This window comes from Orcinus orca, chromosome 10 (genome assembly GCF_937001465.1).
Source record: "Orcinus orca chromosome 10, mOrcOrc1.1, whole genome shotgun sequence".
Lineage (NCBI taxonomy): Eukaryota > Metazoa > Chordata > Mammalia > Artiodactyla > Delphinidae > Orcinus > Orcinus orca.
Genome location: NC_064568.1, coordinates 57363780 through 57382623, shown reverse-complemented (window position 1 = coordinate 57382623; position 18844 = coordinate 57363780).

Genomic DNA, 18844 nt, shown 5'->3' with positions numbered 1-18844 from the left:
TGCGGCATCTAGCTGCTGCCAGCGGTGCATTGCTCACAACTCCCTGAAGACACAGGAGGCCCTTTTAGTCCGTTTCGGATCCTAGTACAGCCCCGCGACTCAAGAGAGGACCTGATATGCTTCCTAGGGTTCGAGAAACCCAGGGACTAAGGCTGCATGGGGTCTGTCGCATGCCTACCTGGTTCATGAGAAAACCTGAACATTAGCTTAAGGCCAGAGGCCCCGTGTGGTTCTCCCCTTCCCTGAGGACAACTGAAGTAGGAGCACTTACCGAGGAACGGCAACATCCAATCTCCTTCCAGGAAACTCACTTGTCATCACAAAGGCAACTGTGCAACAACACTGTTTCCCAGGGAGAACTGAGCCCGCAGCTCTCTAAATCCCAATGAGGAAAATAAAGTTTCCCTTCAAGCCTTAGTTTCAAAATGGACCGCAGAGCATTCACCCTGTTGTATCCGTCACTCCATGGCACGTCCAAGGTGCGCATAGAACGGAGATACTACATTCGTTTCAACTTGCCGCATCCTAGCATTTTAACAAAAGACGCCCTTCACAGCCCTTCTTTCAGCCTATAGTTGCCCTCAACTGAGCTTCGCTCACAAGGCCCAGAAAGGACGGGCAGTCCGTCGTTTACATCTTGGATCCTAGTGCAGACCCCCGTGTCCTAAGACACCAGAAACGCTTCCTAGATTTAAAGCACCGCTTTGACAAAGGCTGCCGTGAGCTTGCGGCCCGCCTGTGTCTGTGATGAGAGACGTAGAACGTTGGCTTGAGGCGAGTCGTCCGGGGTTGTGGGCGTACTCACGAATGATTTTTGAGGGAGGAGGCCGTGGCAGGAATTGAAAGCCAAGTGCTCTTTCGTGGAAGATAACTAGTCCTCCCAAAGACGACTGTGCAGCAAAGAGAAGATGGGCAACAACAGTGTTTACCAGGTAACCCTGAGGCCGCAAACTCTCTACTTTGCAATGAGGAAAATCAACTTCCCAGGAAGACTCAATTCCCAGCAGGACAAAGCAGCATATTACCAAGTCGCATCGGACTCTCTCTTGTACATCCCGTGGACACAGTGGCTCGTGACACTAGTCACCATTGCCATGCTGGGAGTCCTTACTGTGGTGTAAGGATATCAAGGGGAGGGCTTAGTTAGGCCTAGGTGACGGTACTTCTCTAGACTATCTACCAGTTCTGGAAAACCCTGTAGGTTTTGAAGCCGGACTTAAAGTGTAGTTGCCGCTTGAGGTAGACAGACGTCGTGGAGCAGCTCCCAGGAGCAGTGGTAGGCTAATTGTATTTTCTACTGCAGCTCAGGGTTCCTCCAGAGCGCAGACACCCTTTGCATGAAGGAAGGCATGGAACGTTGATAACTGGGTTGCTTTCAAGCTATCGCAATCCAGGTGTCTAAACAACGAAGCCCTTCACTGCCCATCAGTTGGCATCTAGCTGTTCCCGACGGTAGATGGCTCAAGGCTCCCCGAAGACACAGGCAGTCCTTTCTCAGTACGTTTTGGAACCTAGCGCTGACAAGTGAGTCCAAAAGAGAGCTGATATGCTTCCTAGAGTTCAAGAACCACAGGGACTAAGGCTCTATGCAATCGGTTGTTTCGCTAAGTCTGTCATGAGAACACCTGGACGTTAGCTTGAGGCTAGAGGCCCCATGTGGTGGGCCCATTCCCTGAAGACTACTGAAGGATGACCACCTACCAAGGGATGGCAACCTCCAAGTTTCTTGCCTAGAAACTCACGTCATCACCAGGGCAATTGTGTTACGAAGAGAAGCTGTGCAGCAACAGTGTTTCTTGGGGAGAATTGAGCCCGCGGCTCTGTAAATCCCAATGAGGAAAATAAAGTTTCACTCGCAGCCTTACTTTCAAAAGGGACCACACAGAGCATTCACCCTGCTGTGTCTTTCTCTAGTTTGTACTCCCAAGGTGCGTTAGAAGGGAGATACTTGAGTTGTTTCACTTACCACATGCTAGATGTTTAGCAAAAGAAGGCCTTTACTGCCCTTCTTTTGGCATATGGTTGTCCTCAGCCGAACAGTTCTCTCAGCTCCTAGAAGCGATGGGCGGTCCCTTGTGTACATCTTGGATCCCAGTGCAGACCTGTTAGTCCTAAGACACCAGAAATGCTTCCTACACTTAAAGCACCGCTTTGACAAACGCTGCCTGGAACCTGTTGCCTGCCTATCTATCTGTGTGACGAACAAAACAGTAACTTAGCTTGGAGCCAGTCCTCCTATATTTTTGGCTTACTCACCGACGATTGCTGAGGGATGAGCACTTAGCAGGGACTGAAAGGCCACGTTTGCCTCACGGGGGGCGGGGATATGACTTGTCCTCACAAGGCAATTGTGCAATGAAGAAAAGATAGGCCACTACACTGTTCATCAGGTAACCTTGAGGCCGCGTGTCGTCATTCCAGTGTGCCAAATAAACTTCCCATCACGGTTCAGTTTCCAAGGCGAGGGCACAGCGTCTTATGCTGCAGTTTCTGACTCCCTACTGGACGTTCAGCTGACCACCTAGACCCTTTCGTGAGTCAACTTTGTGATACACTTTGTGATACGGGGTCGTGATGGTGGTGAAAGGATTAGCAAGTCATGGGTTAGTGAGGCCGGTGTGTACAATGTATCTCCAGAGTACCTGGCTTTCAAGGGAGAGCCTGAAATTTTTCAGGCTACACTGAAAGTCCAGTGGCCGCCTGGGGTAAATTGCATCACGTGCGAGTGCCCTGAAGGCGGGGTCGAATCACTGTATGTTTTGTGTGCTCTGGGTTCGGCAGAAAAGCAGACACGTTTTGCATGAAGGAATGAACAGAACGCTGATAGCTGGCTGTTTCTAAGCTATCCCAACCTAGGTGTTTCTCTGACGAAGCCCTTCGCTGCCCATGATTGCGGCATCTAGCTGCTGCCAGCGGTGCATTGCTCACAACTCCCTGAAGACACAGGAGGCCCTTTTAGTCCGTTTCGGATCCTAGTACAGCCCCGCGACTCAAGAGAGGACCTGATATGCTTCCTAGGGTTCGAGAAACCCAGGGACTAAGGCTGCATGGGGTCTGTCGCATGCCTACCTGGTTCATGAGAAAACCTGAACATTAGCTTAAGGCCAGAGGCCCCGTGTGGTTCTCCCCTTCCCTGAGGACAACTGAAGTAGGAGCACTTACCGAGGAACGGCAACATCCAATCTCCTTCCAGGAAACTCACTTGTCATCACAAAGGCAACTGTGCAACAACACTGTTTCCCAGGGAGAACTGAGCCCGCAGCTCTCTAAATCCCAATGAGGAAAATAAAGTTTCCCTTTAAGCCTTAGTTTCAAAATGGACCGCAGAGCATTCACCCTGTTGTATCCGTCACTCCATGGCACGTCCAAGGTGCGCATAGAACGGAGATACTACATTCGTTTCAACTTGCCGCATCCTAGCATTTTAACAAAAGACGCCCTTCACAGCCCTTCTTTCAGCCTATAGTTGCCCTCAACTGAGCTTCGCTCACAAGGCCCAGAAAGGACGGGCAGTCCGTCGTTTACATCTTGGATCCTAGTGCAGACCCCCGTGTCCTAAGACACCAGAAACGCTTCCTAGATTTAAAGCACCGCTTTGACAAAGGCTGCCGTGAGCTTGCGGCCCGCCTGTGTCTGTGATGAGAGACGTAGAACGTTGGCTTGAGGCGAGTCGTCCGGGGTTGTGGGCGTACTCACGAATGATTTTTGAGGGAGGAGGCCGTGGCAGGAATTGAAAGCCAAGTGCTCTTTCGTGGAAGATAACTAGTCCTCCCAAAGACGACTGTGCAGCAAAGAGAAGATGGGCAACAACAGTGTTTACCAGGTAACCCTGAGGCCGCAAACTCTCTACTTTGCAATGAGGAAAATCAACTTCCCAGGAAGACTCAATTCCCAGCAGGACAAAGCAGCATATTACCAAGTCGCATCGGACTCTCTCTTGTACATCCCGTGGACACAGTGGCTCGTGACACTAGTCACCATTGCCATGCTGGGAGTCCTTACTGTGGTGTAAGGATATCAAGGGGAGGGCTTAGTTAGGCCTAGGTGACGGTACTTCTCTAGACTATCTACCAGTTCTGGAAAACCCTGTAGGTTTTGAAGCCGGACTTAAAGTGTAGTTGCCGCTTGAGGTAGACAGACGTCGTGGAGCAGCTCCCAGGAGCAGTGGTAGGCTAATTGTATTTTCTACTGCAGCTCAGGGTTCCTCCAGAGCGCAGACACCCTTTGCATGAAGGAAGGCATGGAACGTTGATAACTGGGTTGCTTTCAAGCTATCGCAATCCAGGTGTCTAAACAACGAAGCCCTTCACTGCCCACCAGTCGGCACCTAGCTGTTCCCGACGGTAGATGGCTCACGGCTCTCCGAAGACACAGGCAGTCCTTTCTCACTATGTTTCAGGACCTAGCGCCGACCCGCGTGTCCAAAAGAGAGCTGATATGCTTCCTAGAGTTCAAGAACCACAGGGACTAAGGCTCTATGCAATCGGTTGTTTCGCTAAGTCTGTCATGAGAACACCTGGACGTTAGCTTGAGGCTAGAGGCCCCATGTGGTGGGCCCATTCCCTGAAGACTACTGAAGGATGACCACCTACCAAGGGATGGCAACCTCCAAGTTTCTTGCCTAGAAACTCACGTCATCACCAGGGCAATTGTGTTACGAAGAGAAGCTGTGCAGCAACAGTGTTTCTTGGGGAGAATTGAGCCCGCGGCTCTGTAAATCCCAATGAGGAAAATAAAGTTTCACTCGCAGCCTTACTTTCAAAAGGGACCACACAGAGCATTCACCCTGCTGTGTCTTTCTCTAGTTTGTACTCCCAAGGTGCGTTAGAAGGGAGATACTTGAGTTGTTTCACTTACCACATGCTAGATGTTTAGCAAAAGAAGGCCTTTACTGCCCTTCTTTTGGCATATGGTTGTCCTCAGCCGAACAGTTCTCTCAGCTCCTAGAAGCGATGGGCGGTCCCTTGTGTACATCTTGGATCCCAGTGCAGACCTGTTAGTCCTAAGACACCAGAAATGCTTCCTACACTTAAAGCACCGCTTTGACAAACGCTGCCTGGAACCTGTTGCCTGCCTATCTATCTGTGTGACGAACAAAACAGTAACTTAGCTTGGAGCCAGTCCTCCTATATTTTTGGCTTACTCACCGACGATTGCTGAGGGATGAGCACTTAGCAGGGACTGAAAGGCCACGTTTGCCTCACGGGGGGCGGGGATATGACTTGTCCTCACAAGGCAATTGTGCAATGAAGAAAAGATAGGCCACTACACTGTTCATCAGGTAACCTTGAGGCCGCGTGTCGTCATTCCAGTGTGCCAAATAAACTTCCCATCACGGTTCAGTTTCCAAGGCGAGGGCACAGCGTCTTATGCTGCAGTTTCTGACTCCCTACTGGACGTTCAGCTGACCACCTAGACCCTTTCGTGAGTCAACTTTGTGATACACTTTGTGATACGGGGTCGTGATGGTGGTGAAAGGATTAGCAAGTCATGGGTTAGTGAGGCCGGTGTGTACAATGTATCTCCAGAGTACCTGGCTTTCAAGGGAGAGCCTGAAATTTTTCAGGCTACACTGAAAGTCCAGTGGCCGCCTGGGGTAAATTGCATCACGTGCGAGTGCCCTGAAGGCGGGGTCGAATCACTGTATGTTTTGTGTGCTCTGGGTTCGGCAGAAAAGCAGACACGTTTTGCATGAAGGAATGAACAGAACGCTGATAGCTGGCTGTTTCTAAGCTATCCCAACCTAGGTGTTTCTCTGACGAAGCCCTTCGCTGCCCATGATTGCGGCATCTAGCTGCTGCCAGCGGTGCATTGCTCACAACTCCCTGAAGACACAGGAGGCCCTTTTAGTCCGTTTCGGATCCTAGTACAGCCCCGCGACTCAAGAGAGGACCTGATATGCTTCCTAGGGTTCGAGAAACCCAGGGACTAAGGCTGCATGGGGTCTGTCGCATGCCTACCTGGTTCATGAGAAAACCTGAACATTAGCTTAAGGCCAGAGGCCCCGTGTGGTTCTCCCCTTCCCTGAGGACAACTGAAGTAGGAGCACTTACCGAGGAACGGCAACATCCAATCTCCTTCCAGGAAACTCACTTGTCATCACAAAGGCAACTGTGCAACAACACTGTTTCCCAGGGAGAACTGAGCCCGCAGCTCTCTAAATCCCAATGAGGAAAATAAAGTTTCCCTTTAAGCCTTAGTTTCAAAATGGACCGCAGAGCATTCACCCTGTTGTATCCGTCACTCCATGGCACGTCCAAGGTGCGCATAGAACGGAGATACTACATTCGTTTCAACTTGCCGCATCCTAGCATTTTAACAAAAGACGCCCTTCACAGCCCTTCTTTCAGCCTATAGTTGCCCTCAACTGAGCTTCGCTCACAAGGCCCAGAAAGGACGGGCAGTCCGTCGTTTACATCTTGGATCCTAGTGCAGACCCCCGTGTCCTAAGACACCAGAAACGCTTCCTAGATTTAAAGCACCGCTTTGACAAAGGCTGCCGTGAGCTTGCGGCCCGCCTGTGTCTGTGATGAGAGACGTAGAACGTTGGCTTGAGGCGAGTCGTCCGGGGTTGTGGGCGTACTCACGAATGATTTTTGAGGGAGGAGGCCGTGGCAGGAATTGAAAGCCAAGTGCTCTTTCGTGGAAGATAACTAGTCCTCCCAAAGACGACTGTGCAGCAAAGAGAAGATGGGCAACAACAGTGTTTACCAGGTAACCCTGAGGCCGCAAACTCTCTACTTTGCAATGAGGAAAATCAACTTCCCAGGAAGACTCAATTCCCAGCAGGACAAAGCAGCATATTACCAAGTCGCATCGGACTCTCTCTTGTACATCCCGTGGACACAGTGGCTCGTGACACTAGTCACCATTGCCATGCTGGGAGTCCTTACTGTGGTGTAAGGATATCAAGGGGAGGGCTTAGTTAGGCCTAGGTGACGGTACTTCTCTAGACTATCTACCAGTTCTGGAAAACCCTGTAGGTTTTGAAGCCGGACTTAAAGTGTAGTTGCCGCTTGAGGTAGACAGACGTCGTGGAGCAGCTCCCAGGAGCAGTGGTAGGCTAATTGTATTTTCTACTGCAGCTCAGGGTTCCTCCAGAGCGCAGACACCCTTTGCATGAAGGAAGGCATGGAACGTTGATAACTGGGTTGCTTTCAAGCTATCGCAATCCAGGTGTCTAAACAACGAAGCCCTTCACTGCCCACCAGTCGGCACCTAGCTGTTCCCGACGGTAGATGGCTCACGGCTCTCCGAAGACACAGGCAGTCCTTTCTCACTATGTTTCAGGACCTAGCGCCGACCCGCGTGTCCAAAAGAGAGCTGATATGCTTCCTAGAGTTCAAGAACCACAGGGACTAAGGCTCTATGCAATCGGTTGTTTCGCTAAGTCTGTCATGAGAACACCTGGACGTTAGCTTGAGGCTAGAGGCCCCATGTGGTGGGCCCATTCCCTGAAGACTACTGAAGGATGACCACCTACCAAGGGATGGCAACCTCCAAGTTTCTTGCCTAGAAACTCACGTCATCACCAGGGCAATTGTGTTACGAAGAGAAGCTGTGCAGCAACAGTGTTTCTTGGGGAGAATTGAGCCCGCGGCTCTGTAAATCCCAATGAGGAAAATAAAGTTTCACTCGCAGCCTTACTTTCAAAAGGGACCACACAGAGCATTCACCCTGCTGTGTCTTTCTCTAGTTTGTACTCCCAAGGTGCGTTAGAAGGGAGATACTTGAGTTGTTTCACTTACCACATGCTAGATGTTTAGCAAAAGAAGGCCTTTACTGCCCTTCTTTTGGCATATGGTTGTCCTCAGCCGAACAGTTCTCTCAGCTCCTAGAAGCGATGGGCGGTCCCTTGTGTACATCTTGGATCCCAGTGCAGACCTGTTAGTCCTAAGACACCAGAAATGCTTCCTACACTTAAAGCACCGCTTTGACAAACGCTGCCTGGAACCTGTTGCCTGCCTATCTATCTGTGTGACGAACAAAACAGTAACTTAGCTTGGAGCCAGTCCTCCTATATTTTTGGCTTACTCACCGACGATTGCTGAGGGATGAGCACTTAGCAGGGACTGAAAGGCCACGTTTGCCTCACGGGGGGCGGGGATATGACTTGTCCTCACAAGGCAATTGTGCAATGAAGAAAAGATAGGCCACTACACTGTTCATCAGGTAACCTTGAGGCCGCGTGTCGTCATTCCAGTGTGCCAAATAAACTTCCCATCACGGTTCAGTTTCCAAGGCGAGGGCACAGCGTCTTATGCTGCAGTTTCTGACTCCCTACTGGACGTTCAGCTGACCACCTAGACCCTTTCGTGAGTCAACTTTGTGATACACTTTGTGATACGGGGTCGTGATGGTGGTGAAAGGATTAGCAAGTCATGGGTTAGTGAGGCCGGTGTGTACAATGTATCTCCAGAGTACCTGGCTTTCAAGGGAGAGCCTGAAATTTTTCAGGCTACACTGAAAGTCCAGTGGCCGCCTGGGGTAAATTGCATCACGTGCGAGTGCCCTGAAGGCGGGGTCGAATCACTGTATGTTTTGTGTGCTCTGGGTTCGGCAGAAAAGCAGACACGTTTTGCATGAAGGAATGAACAGAACGCTGATAGCTGGCTGTTTCTAAGCTATCCCAACCTAGGTGTTTCTCTGACGAAGCCCTTCGCTGCCCATGATTGCGGCATCTAGCTGCTGCCAGCGGTGCATTGCTCACAACTCCCTGAAGACACAGGAGGCCCTTTTAGTCCGTTTCGGATCCTAGTACAGCCCCGCGACTCAAGAGAGGACCTGATATGCTTCCTAGGGTTCGAGAAACCCAGGGACTAAGGCTGCATGGGGTCTGTCGCATGCCTACCTGGTTCATGAGAAAACCTGAACATTAGCTTAAGGCCAGAGGCCCCGTGTGGTTCTCCCCTTCCCTGAGGACAACTGAAGTAGGAGCACTTACCGAGGAACGGCAACATCCAATCTCCTTCCAGGAAACTCACTTGTCATCACAAAGGCAACTGTGCAACAACACTGTTTCCCAGGGAGAACTGAGCCCGCAGCTCTCTAAATCCCAATGAGGAAAATAAAGTTTCCCTTCAAGCCTTAGTTTCAAAATGGACCGCAGAGCATTCACCCTGTTGTATCCGTCACTCCATGGCACGTCCAAGGTGCGCATAGAACGGAGATACTACATTCGTTTCAACTTGCCGCATCCTAGCATTTTAACAAAAGACGCCCTTCACAGCCCTTCTTTCAGCCTATAGTTGCCCTCAACTGAGCTTCGCTCACAAGGCCCAGAAAGGACGGGCAGTCCGTCGTTTACATCTTGGATCCTAGTGCAGACCCCCGTGTCCTAAGACACCAGAAACGCTTCCTAGATTTAAAGCACCGCTTTGACAAAGGCTGCCGTGAGCTTGCGGCCCGCCTGTGTCTGTGATGAGAGACGTAGAACGTTGGCTTGAGGCGAGTCGTCCGGGGTTGTGGGCGTACTCACGAATGATTTTTGAGGGAGGAGGCCGTGGCAGGAATTGAAAGCCAAGTGCTCTTTCGTGGAAGATAACTAGTCCTCCCAAAGACGACTGTGCAGCAAAGAGAAGATGGGCAACAACAGTGTTTACCAGGTAACCCTGAGGCCGCAAACTCTCTACTTTGCAATGAGGAAAATCAACTTCCCAGGAAGACTCAATTCCCAGCAGGACAAAGCAGCATATTACCAAGTCGCATCGGACTCTCTCTTGTACATCCCGTGGACACAGTGGCTCGTGACACTAGTCACCATTGCCATGCTGGGAGTCCTTACTGTGGTGTAAGGATATCAAGGGGAGGGCTTAGTTAGGCCTAGGTGACGGTACTTCTCTAGACTATCTACCAGTTCTGGAAAACCCTGTAGGTTTTGAAGCCGGACTTAAAGTGTAGTTGCCGCTTGAGGTAGACAGACGTCGTGGAGCAGCTCCCAGGAGCAGTGGTAGGCTAATTGTATTTTCTACTGCAGCTCAGGGTTCCTCCAGAGCGCAGACACCCTTTGCATGAAGGAAGGCATGGAACGTTGATAACTGGGTTGCTTTCAAGCTATCGCAATCCAGGTGTCTAAACAAAGAAGCCCTTCACTGCCCATCAGTTGGCATCTAGCTGTTCCCGACGGTAGATGGCTCAAGGCTCCCCGAAGACACAGGCAGTCCTTTCTCAGTACGTTTTGGAACCTAGCGCTGACAAGTGAGTCCAAAAGAGAGCTGATATGCTTCCTAGAGTTCAAGAACCACAGGGACTAAGGCTCTATGCAATCGGTTGTTTCGCTAAGTCTGTCATGAGAACACCTGGACGTTAGCTTGAGGCTAGAGGCCCCATGTGGTGGGCCCATTCCCTGAAGACTACTGAAGGATGACCACCTACCAAGGGATGGCAACCTCCAAGTTTCTTGCCTAGAAACTCACGTCATCACCAGGGCAATTGTGTTACGAAGAGAAGCTGTGCAGCAACAGTGTTTCTTGGGGGAGAATTGAGCCCGCGGCTCTGTAAATCCCAATGAGGAAAATAAAGTTTCACTCGCAGCCTTACTTTCAAAAGGGACCACACAGAGCATTCACCCTGCTGTGTCTTTCTCTAGTTTGTACTCCCAAGGTGCGTTAGAAGGGAGATACTTGAGTTGTTTCACTTACCACATGCTAGATGTTTAGCAAAAGAAGGCCTTTACTGCCCTTCTTTTGGCATATGGTTGTCCTCAGCCGAACAGTTCTCTCAGCTCCTAGAAGCGATGGGCGGTCCCTTGTGTACATCTTGGATGCCAGTGCAGACCTGTTAGTCCTAAGACACCAGAAATGCTTCCTACACTTAAAGCACCGCTTTGACAAACGCTGCCTGGAACCTGTTGCCTGCCTATCTATCTGTGTGACGAACAAAACAGTAACTTAGCTTGGAGCCAGTCCTCCTATATTTTTGGCTTACTCACCGACGATTGCTGAGGGATGAGCACTTAGCAGGGACTGAAAGGCCACGTTTGCCTCACGGGGGGCGGGGATATGACTTGTCCTCACAAGGCAATTGTGCAATGAAGAAAAGATAGGCCACTACACTGTTCATCAGGTAACCTTGAGGCCGCGTGTCGTCATTCCAGTGTGCCAAATAAACTTCCCATCACGGTTCAGTTTCCAAGGCGAGGGCACAGCGTCTTATGCTGCAGTTTCGGATCCCTACTGGACGTTCAGCTGACCACCTAGACCCTTTCGTGAGTCAACTTTGTGATACACTTTGTGATACGGGGTCGTGATGGTGGTGAAAGGATTAGCAAGTCATGGGTTAGTGAGGCCGGTGTGTACAATGTATCTCCAGAGTACCTGGCTTTCAAGGGAGAGCCTGAAATTTTTCAGGCTACACTGAAAGTCCAGTGGCCGCCTGGGGTAAATTGCATCACGTGCGAGTGCCCTGAAGGCGGGGTCGAATCACTGTATGTTTTGTGTGCTCTGGGTTCGGCAGAAAAGCAGACACGTTTTGCATGAAGGAATGAACAGAACGCTGATAGCTGGCTGTTTCTAAGCTATCCCAACCTAGGTGTTTCTCTGACGAAGCCCTTCGCTGCCCATGATTGCGGCATCTAGCTGCTGCCAGCGGTGCATTGCTCACAACTCCCTGAAGACACAGGAGGCCCTTTTAGTCCGTTTCGGATCCTAGTACAGCCCCGCGACTCAAGAGAGGACCTGATATGCTTCCTAGGGTTCGAGAAACCCAGGGACTAAGGCTGCATGGGGTCTGTCGCATGCCTACCTGGTTCATGAGAAAACCTGAACATTAGCTTAAGGCCAGAGGCCCCGTGTGGTTCTCCCCTTCCCTGAGGACAACTGAAGTAGGAGCACTTACCGAGGAACGGCAACATCCAATCTCCTTCCAGGAAACTCACTTGTCATCACAAAGGCAACTGTGCAACAACACTGTTTCCCAGGGAGAACTGAGCCCGCAGCTCTCTAAATCCCAATGAGGAAAATAAAGTTTCCCTTCAAGCCTTAGTTTCAAAATGGACCGCAGAGCATTCACCCTGTTGTATCCGTCACTCCATGGCACGTCCAAGGTGCGCATAGAACGGAGATACTACATTCGTTTCAACTTGCCGCATCCTAGCATTTTAACAAAAGACGCCCTTCACAGCCCTTCTTTCAGCCTATAGTTGCCCTCAACTGAGCTTCGCTCACAAGGCCCAGAAAGGACGGGCAGTCCGTCGTTTACATCTTGGATCCTAGTGCAGACCCCCGTGTCCTAAGACACCAGAAACGCTTCCTAGATTTAAAGCACCGCTTTGACAAAGGCTGCCGTGAGCTTGCGGCCCGCCTGTGTCTGTGATGAGAGACGTAGAACGTTGGCTTGAGGCGAGTCGTCCGGGGTTGTGGGCGTACTCACGAATGATTTTTGAGGGAGGAGGCCGTGGCAGGAATTGAAAGCCAAGTGCTCTTTCGTGGAAGATAACTAGTCCTCCCAAAGACGACTGTGCAGCAAAGAGAAGATGGGCAACAACAGTGTTTACCAGGTAACCCTGAGGCCGCAAACTCTCTACTTTGCAATGAGGAAAATCAACTTCCCAGGAAGACTCAATTCCCAGCAGGACAAAGCAGCATATTACCAAGTCGCATCGGACTCTCTCTTGTACATCCCGTGGACACAGTGGCTCGTGACACTAGTCACCATTGCCATGCTGGGAGTCCTTACTGTGGTGTAAGGATATCAAGGGGAGGGCTTAGTTAGGCCTAGGTGACGGTACTTCTCTAGACTATCTACCAGTTCTGGAAAACCCTGTAGGTTTTGAAGCCGGACTTAAAGTGTAGTTGCCGCTTGAGGTAGACAGACGTCGTGGAGCAGCTCCCAGGAGCAGTGGTAGGCTAATTGTATTTTCTACTGCAGCTCAGGGTTCCTCCAGAGCGCAGACACCCTTTGCATGAAGGAAGGCATGGAACGTTGATAACTGGGTTGCTTTCAAGCTATCGCAATCCAGGTGTCTAAACAACGAAGCCCTTCACTGCCCACCAGTCGGCACCTAGCTGTTCCCGACGGTAGATGGCTCACGGCTCTCCGAAGACACAGGCAGTCCTTTCTCACTATGTTTCAGGACCTAGCGCCGACCCGCGTGTCCAAAAGAGAGCTGATATGCTTCCTAGAGTTCAAGAACCACAGGGACTAAGGCTCTATGCAATCGGTTGTTTCGCTAAGTCTGTCATGAGAACACCTGGACGTTAGCTTGAGGCTAGAGGCCCCATGTGGTGGGCCCATTCCCTGAAGACTACTGAAGGATGACCACCTACCAAGGGATGGCAACCTCCAAGTTTCTTGCCTAGAAACTCACGTCATCACCAGGGCAATTGTGTTACGAAGAGAAGCTGTGCAGCAACAGTGTTTCTTGGGGAGAATTGAGCCCGCGGCTCTGTAAATCCCAATGAGGAAAATAAAGTTTCACTCGCAGCCTTACTTTCAAAAGGGACCACACAGAGCATTCACCCTGCTGTGTCTTTCTCTAGTTTGTACTCCCAAGGTGCGTTAGAAGGGAGATACTTGAGTTGTTTCACTTACCACATGCTAGATGTTTAGCAAAAGAAGGCCTTTACTGCCCTTCTTTTGGCATATGGTTGTCCTCAGCCGAACAGTTCTCTCAGCTCCTAGAAGCGATGGGCGGTCCCTTGTGTACATCTTGGATGCCAGTGCAGACCTGTTAGTCCTAAGACACCAGAAATGCTTCCTACACTTAAAGCACCGCTTTGACAAACGCTGCCTGGAACCTGTTGCCTGCCTATCTATCTGTGTGACGAACAAAACAGTAACTTAGCTTGGAGCCAGTCCTCCTATATTTTTGGCTTACTCACCGACGATTGCTGAGGGATGAGCACTTAGCAGGGACTGAAAGGCCACGTTTGCCTCACGGGGGGCGGGGATATGACTTGTCCTCACAAGGCAATTGTGCAATGAAGAAAAGATAGGCCACTACACTGTTCATCAGGTAACCTTGAGGCCGCGTGTCGTCATTCCAGTGTGCCAAATAAACTTCCCATCACGGTTCAGTTTCCAAGGCGAGGGCACAGCGTCTTATGCTGCAGTTTCTGACTCCCTACTGGACGTTCAGCTGACCACCTAGACCCTTTCGTGAGTCAACTTTGTGATACACTTTGTGATACGGGGTCGTGATGGTGGTGAAAGGATTAGCAAGTCATGGGTTAGTGAGGCCGGTGTGTACAATGTATCTCCAGAGTACCTGGCTTTCAAGGGAGAGCCTGAAATTTTTCAGGCTACACTGAAAGTCCAGTGGCCGCCTGGGGTAAATTGCATCACGTGCGAGTGCCCTGAAGGCGGGGTCGAATCACTGTATGTTTTGTGTGCTCTGGGTTCGGCAGAAAAGCAGACACGTTTTGCATGAAGGAATGAACAGAACGCTGATAGCTGGCTGTTTCTAAGCTATCCCAACCTAGGTGTTTCTCTGACGAAGCCCTTCGCTGCCCATGATTGCGGCATCTAGCTGCTGCCAGCGGTGCATTGCTCACAACTCCCTGAAGACACAGGAGGCCCTTTTAGTCCGTTTCGGATCCTAGTACAGCCCCGCGACTCAAGAGAGGACCTGATATGCTTCCTAGGGTTCGAGAAACCCAGGGACTAAGGCTGCATGGGGTCTGTCGCATGCCTACCTGGTTCATGAGAAAACCTGAACATTAGCTTAAGGCCAGAGGCCCCGTGTGGTTCTCCCCTTCCCTGAGGACAACTGAAGTAGGAGCACTTACCGAGGAACGGCAACATCCAATCTCCTTCCAGGAAACTCACTTGTCATCACAAAGGCAACTGTGCAACAACACTGTTTCCCAGGGAGAACTGAGCCCGCAGCTCTCTAAATCCCAATGAGGAAAATAAAGTTTCCCTTCAAGCCTTAGTTTCAAAATGGACCGCAGAGCATTCACCCTGTTGTATCCGTCACTCCATGGCACGTCCAAGGTGCGCATAGAACGGAGATACTACATTCGTTTCAACTTGCCGCATCCTAGCATTTTAACAAAAGACGCCCTTCACAGCCCTTCTTTCAGCCTATAGTTGCCCTCAACTGAGCTTCGCTCACAAGGCCCAGAAAGGACGGGCAGTCCGTCGTTTACATCTTGGATCCTAGTGCAGACCCCCGTGTCCTAAGACACCAGAAACGCTTCCTAGATTTAAAGCACCGCTTTGACAAAGGCTGCCGTGAGCTTGCGGCCCGCCTGTGTCTGTGATGAGAGACGTAGAACGTTGGCTTGAGGCGAGTCGTCCGGGGTTGTGGGCGTACTCACGAATGATTTTTGAGGGAGGAGGCCGTGGCAGGAATTGAAAGCCAAGTGCTCTTTCGTGGAAGATAACTAGTCCTCCCAAAGACGACTGTGCAGCAAAGAGAAGATGGGCAACAACAGTGTTTACCAGGTAACCCTGAGGCCGCAAACTCTCTACTTTGCAATGAGGAAAATCAACTTCCCAGGAAGACTCAATTCCCAGCAGGACAAAGCAGCATATTACCAAGTCGCATCGGACTCTCTCTTGTACATCCCGTGGACACAGTGGCTCGTGACACTAGTCACCATTGCCATGCTGGGAGTCCTTACTGTGGTGTAAGGATATCAAGGGGAGGGCTTAGTTAGGCCTAGGTGACGGTACTTCTCTAGACTATCTACCAGTTCTGGAAAACCCTGTAGGTTTTGAAGCCGGACTTAAAGTGTAGTTGCCGCTTGAGGTAGACAGACGTCGTGGAGCAGCTCCCAGGAGCAGTGGTAGGCTAATTGTATTTTCTACTGCAGCTCAGGGTTCCTCCAGAGCGCAGACACCCTTTGCATGAAGGAAGGCATGGAACGTTGATAACTGGGTTGCTTTCAAGCTATCGCAATCCAGGTGTCTAAACAACGAAGCCCTTCACTGCCCATCAGTCGGCATCTAGCTGTTCCCGACGGTAGATGGCTCAAGGCTCCCCGAAGACACAGGCAGTCCTTTCTCAGTACGTTTTGGAACCTAGCGCTGACAAGTGAGTCCAAAAGAGAGCTGATATGCTTCCTAGAGTTCAAGAACCACAGGGACTAAGGCTCTATGCAATCGGTTGTTTCGCTAAGTCTGTCATGAGAACACCTGGACGTTAGCTTGAGGCTAGAGGCCCCATGTGGTGGGCCCATTCCCTGAAGACTACTGAAGGATGACCACCTACCAAGGGATGGCAACCTCCAAGTTTCTTGCCTAGAAACTCACGTCATCACCAGGGCAATTGTGTTACGAAGAAAAGCTGTGCAGCAACAGTGTTTCTTGGGGGAGAATTGAGCCCGCGGCTCTGTAAATCCCAATGAGGAAAATAAAGTTTCACTCGCAGCCTTACTTTCAAAAGGGACCACACAGAGCATTCACCCTGCTGTGTCTTTCTCTAGTTTGTACTCCCAAGGTGCGTTAGAAGGGAGATACTTGAGTTGTTTCACTTACCACATGCTAGATGTTTAGCAAAAGAAGGCCTTTACTGCCCTTCTTTTGGCATATGGTTGTCCTCAGCCGAACAGTTCTCTCAGCTCCTAGAAGCGATGGGCGGTCCCTTGTGTACATCTTGGATGCCAGTGCAGACCTGTTAGTCCTAAGACACCAGAAATGCTTCCTACACTTAAAGCACCGCTTTGACAAACGCTGCCTGGAACCTGTTGCCTGCCTATCTATCTGTGTGACGAACAAAACAGTAACTTAGCTTGGAGCCAGTCCTCCTATATTTTTGGCTTACTCACCGACGATTGCTGAGGGATGAGCACTTAGCAGGGACTGAAAGGCCACGTTTGCCTCACGGGGGGCGGGGATATGACTTGTCCTCACAAGGCAATTGTGCAATGAAGAAAAGATAGGCCACTACACTGTTCATCAGGTAACCTTGAGGCCGCATGTCGTCATTCCAGTGTGCCAAATAAACTTCCCATCACGGTTCAGTTTCCAAGGCGAGGGCACAGCGTCTTATGCTGCAGTTTCGGATCCCTACTGGACGTTCAGCTGACCACCTAGACCCTTTCGTGAGTCAACTTTGTGATACACTTTGTGATACGGGGTCGTGATGGTGGTGAAAGGATTAGCAAGTCATGGGTTAGTGAGGCCGGTGTGTACAATGTATCTCCAGAGTACCTGGCTTTCAAGGGAGAGCCTGAAATTTTTCAGGCTACACTGAAAGTCCAGTGGCCGCCTGGGGTAAATTGCATCACGTGCGAGTGCCCTGAAGGCGGGGTCGAATCACTGTATGTTTTGTGTGCTCTGGGTTCGGCAGAAAAGCAGACACGTTTTGCATGAAGGAATGAACAGAACGCTGATAGCTGGCTGTTTCTAAGCTATCCCAACCTAGGTGTTTCTCTGACGAAGCCCTTCGCTGCCCATGATTGCGGCATCTAGCTGCTGCCAGCGGTGCATTGCTCACAACTCCCTGAAGACACAGGAGGCCCTTTTAGTCCGTTTCGGATCCTAGTACAGCCCCGCGACTCAAGAGAGGACCTGATATGCTTCCTAGGGTTCGAGAAACCCAGGGACTAAGGCTGCATGGGGTCTGTCGCATGCCTACCTGGTTCATGAGAAAACCTGAACATTAGCTTAAGGCCAGAGGCCCCGTGTGGTTCTCCCCTTCCCTGAGGACAACTGAAGTAGGAGCACTTACCGAGGAACGGCAACATCCAATCTCCTTCCAGGAAACTCACTTGTCATCACAAAGGCAACTGTGCAACAACACTGTTTCCCAGGGAGAACTGAGCCCGCAGCTCTCTAAATCCCAATGAGGAAAATAAAGTTTCCCTTCAAGCCTTAGTTTCAAAATGGACCGCAGAGCATTCACCCTGTTGTATCCGTCACTCCATGGCACGTCCAAGGTGCGCATAGAACGGAGATACTACATTCGTTTCAACTTGCCGCATCCTAGCATTTTAACAAAAGACGCCCTTCACAGCCCTTCTTTCAGCCTATAGTTGCCCTCAACTGAGCTTCGCTCACAAGGCCCAGAAAGGACGGGCAGTCCGTCGTTTACATCTTGGATCCTAGTGCAGACCCCCGTGTCCTAAGACACCAGAAACGCTTCCTAGATTTAAAGCACCGCTTTGACAAAGGCTGCCGTGAGCTTGCGGCCCGCCTGTGTCTGTGATGAGAGACGTAGAACGTTGGCTTGAGGCGAGTCGTCCGGGGTTGTGGGCGTACTCACGAATGATTTTTGAGGGAGGAGGCCGTGGCAGGAATTGAAAGCCAAGTGCTCTTTCGTGGAAGATAACTAGTCCTCCCAAAGACGACTGTGCAGCAAAGAGAAGATGGGCAACAACAGTGTTTACCAGGTAACCCTGAGGCCGCAAACTCTCTACTTTGCAATGAGGAAAATCAACTTCCCAGGAAGACTCAATTCCCAGCAGGACAAAGCAGCATATTACCAAGTCGCATCGGACTCTCTCTTGTACATCCCGTGGACACAGTGGCTCGTGACACTAGTCACCATTGCCATGCTGGGAGTCCTTACTGTGGTGTAAGGATATCAAGGGGAGGGCTTAGTTAGGCCTAGGTGACGGTACTTCTCTAGACTATCTACCAGTTCTGGAAAACCCTGTAGGTTTTGAAGCCGGACTTAAAGTGTAGTTGCCGCTTGAGGTAGACAGACGTCGTGGAGCAGCTCCCAGGAGCAGTGGTAGGCTAATTGTATTTTCTACTGCAGCTCAGGGTTCCTCCAGAGCGCAGACACCCTTTGCATGAAGGAAGGCATGGAACGTTGATAACTGGGTTGCTTTCAAGCTATCGCAATCCAGGTGTCTAAACAACGAAGCCCTTCACTGCCCATCAGTTGGCATCTAGCTGTTCCCGACGGTAGATGGCTCAAGGCTCCCCGAAGACACAGGCAGTCCTTTCTCAG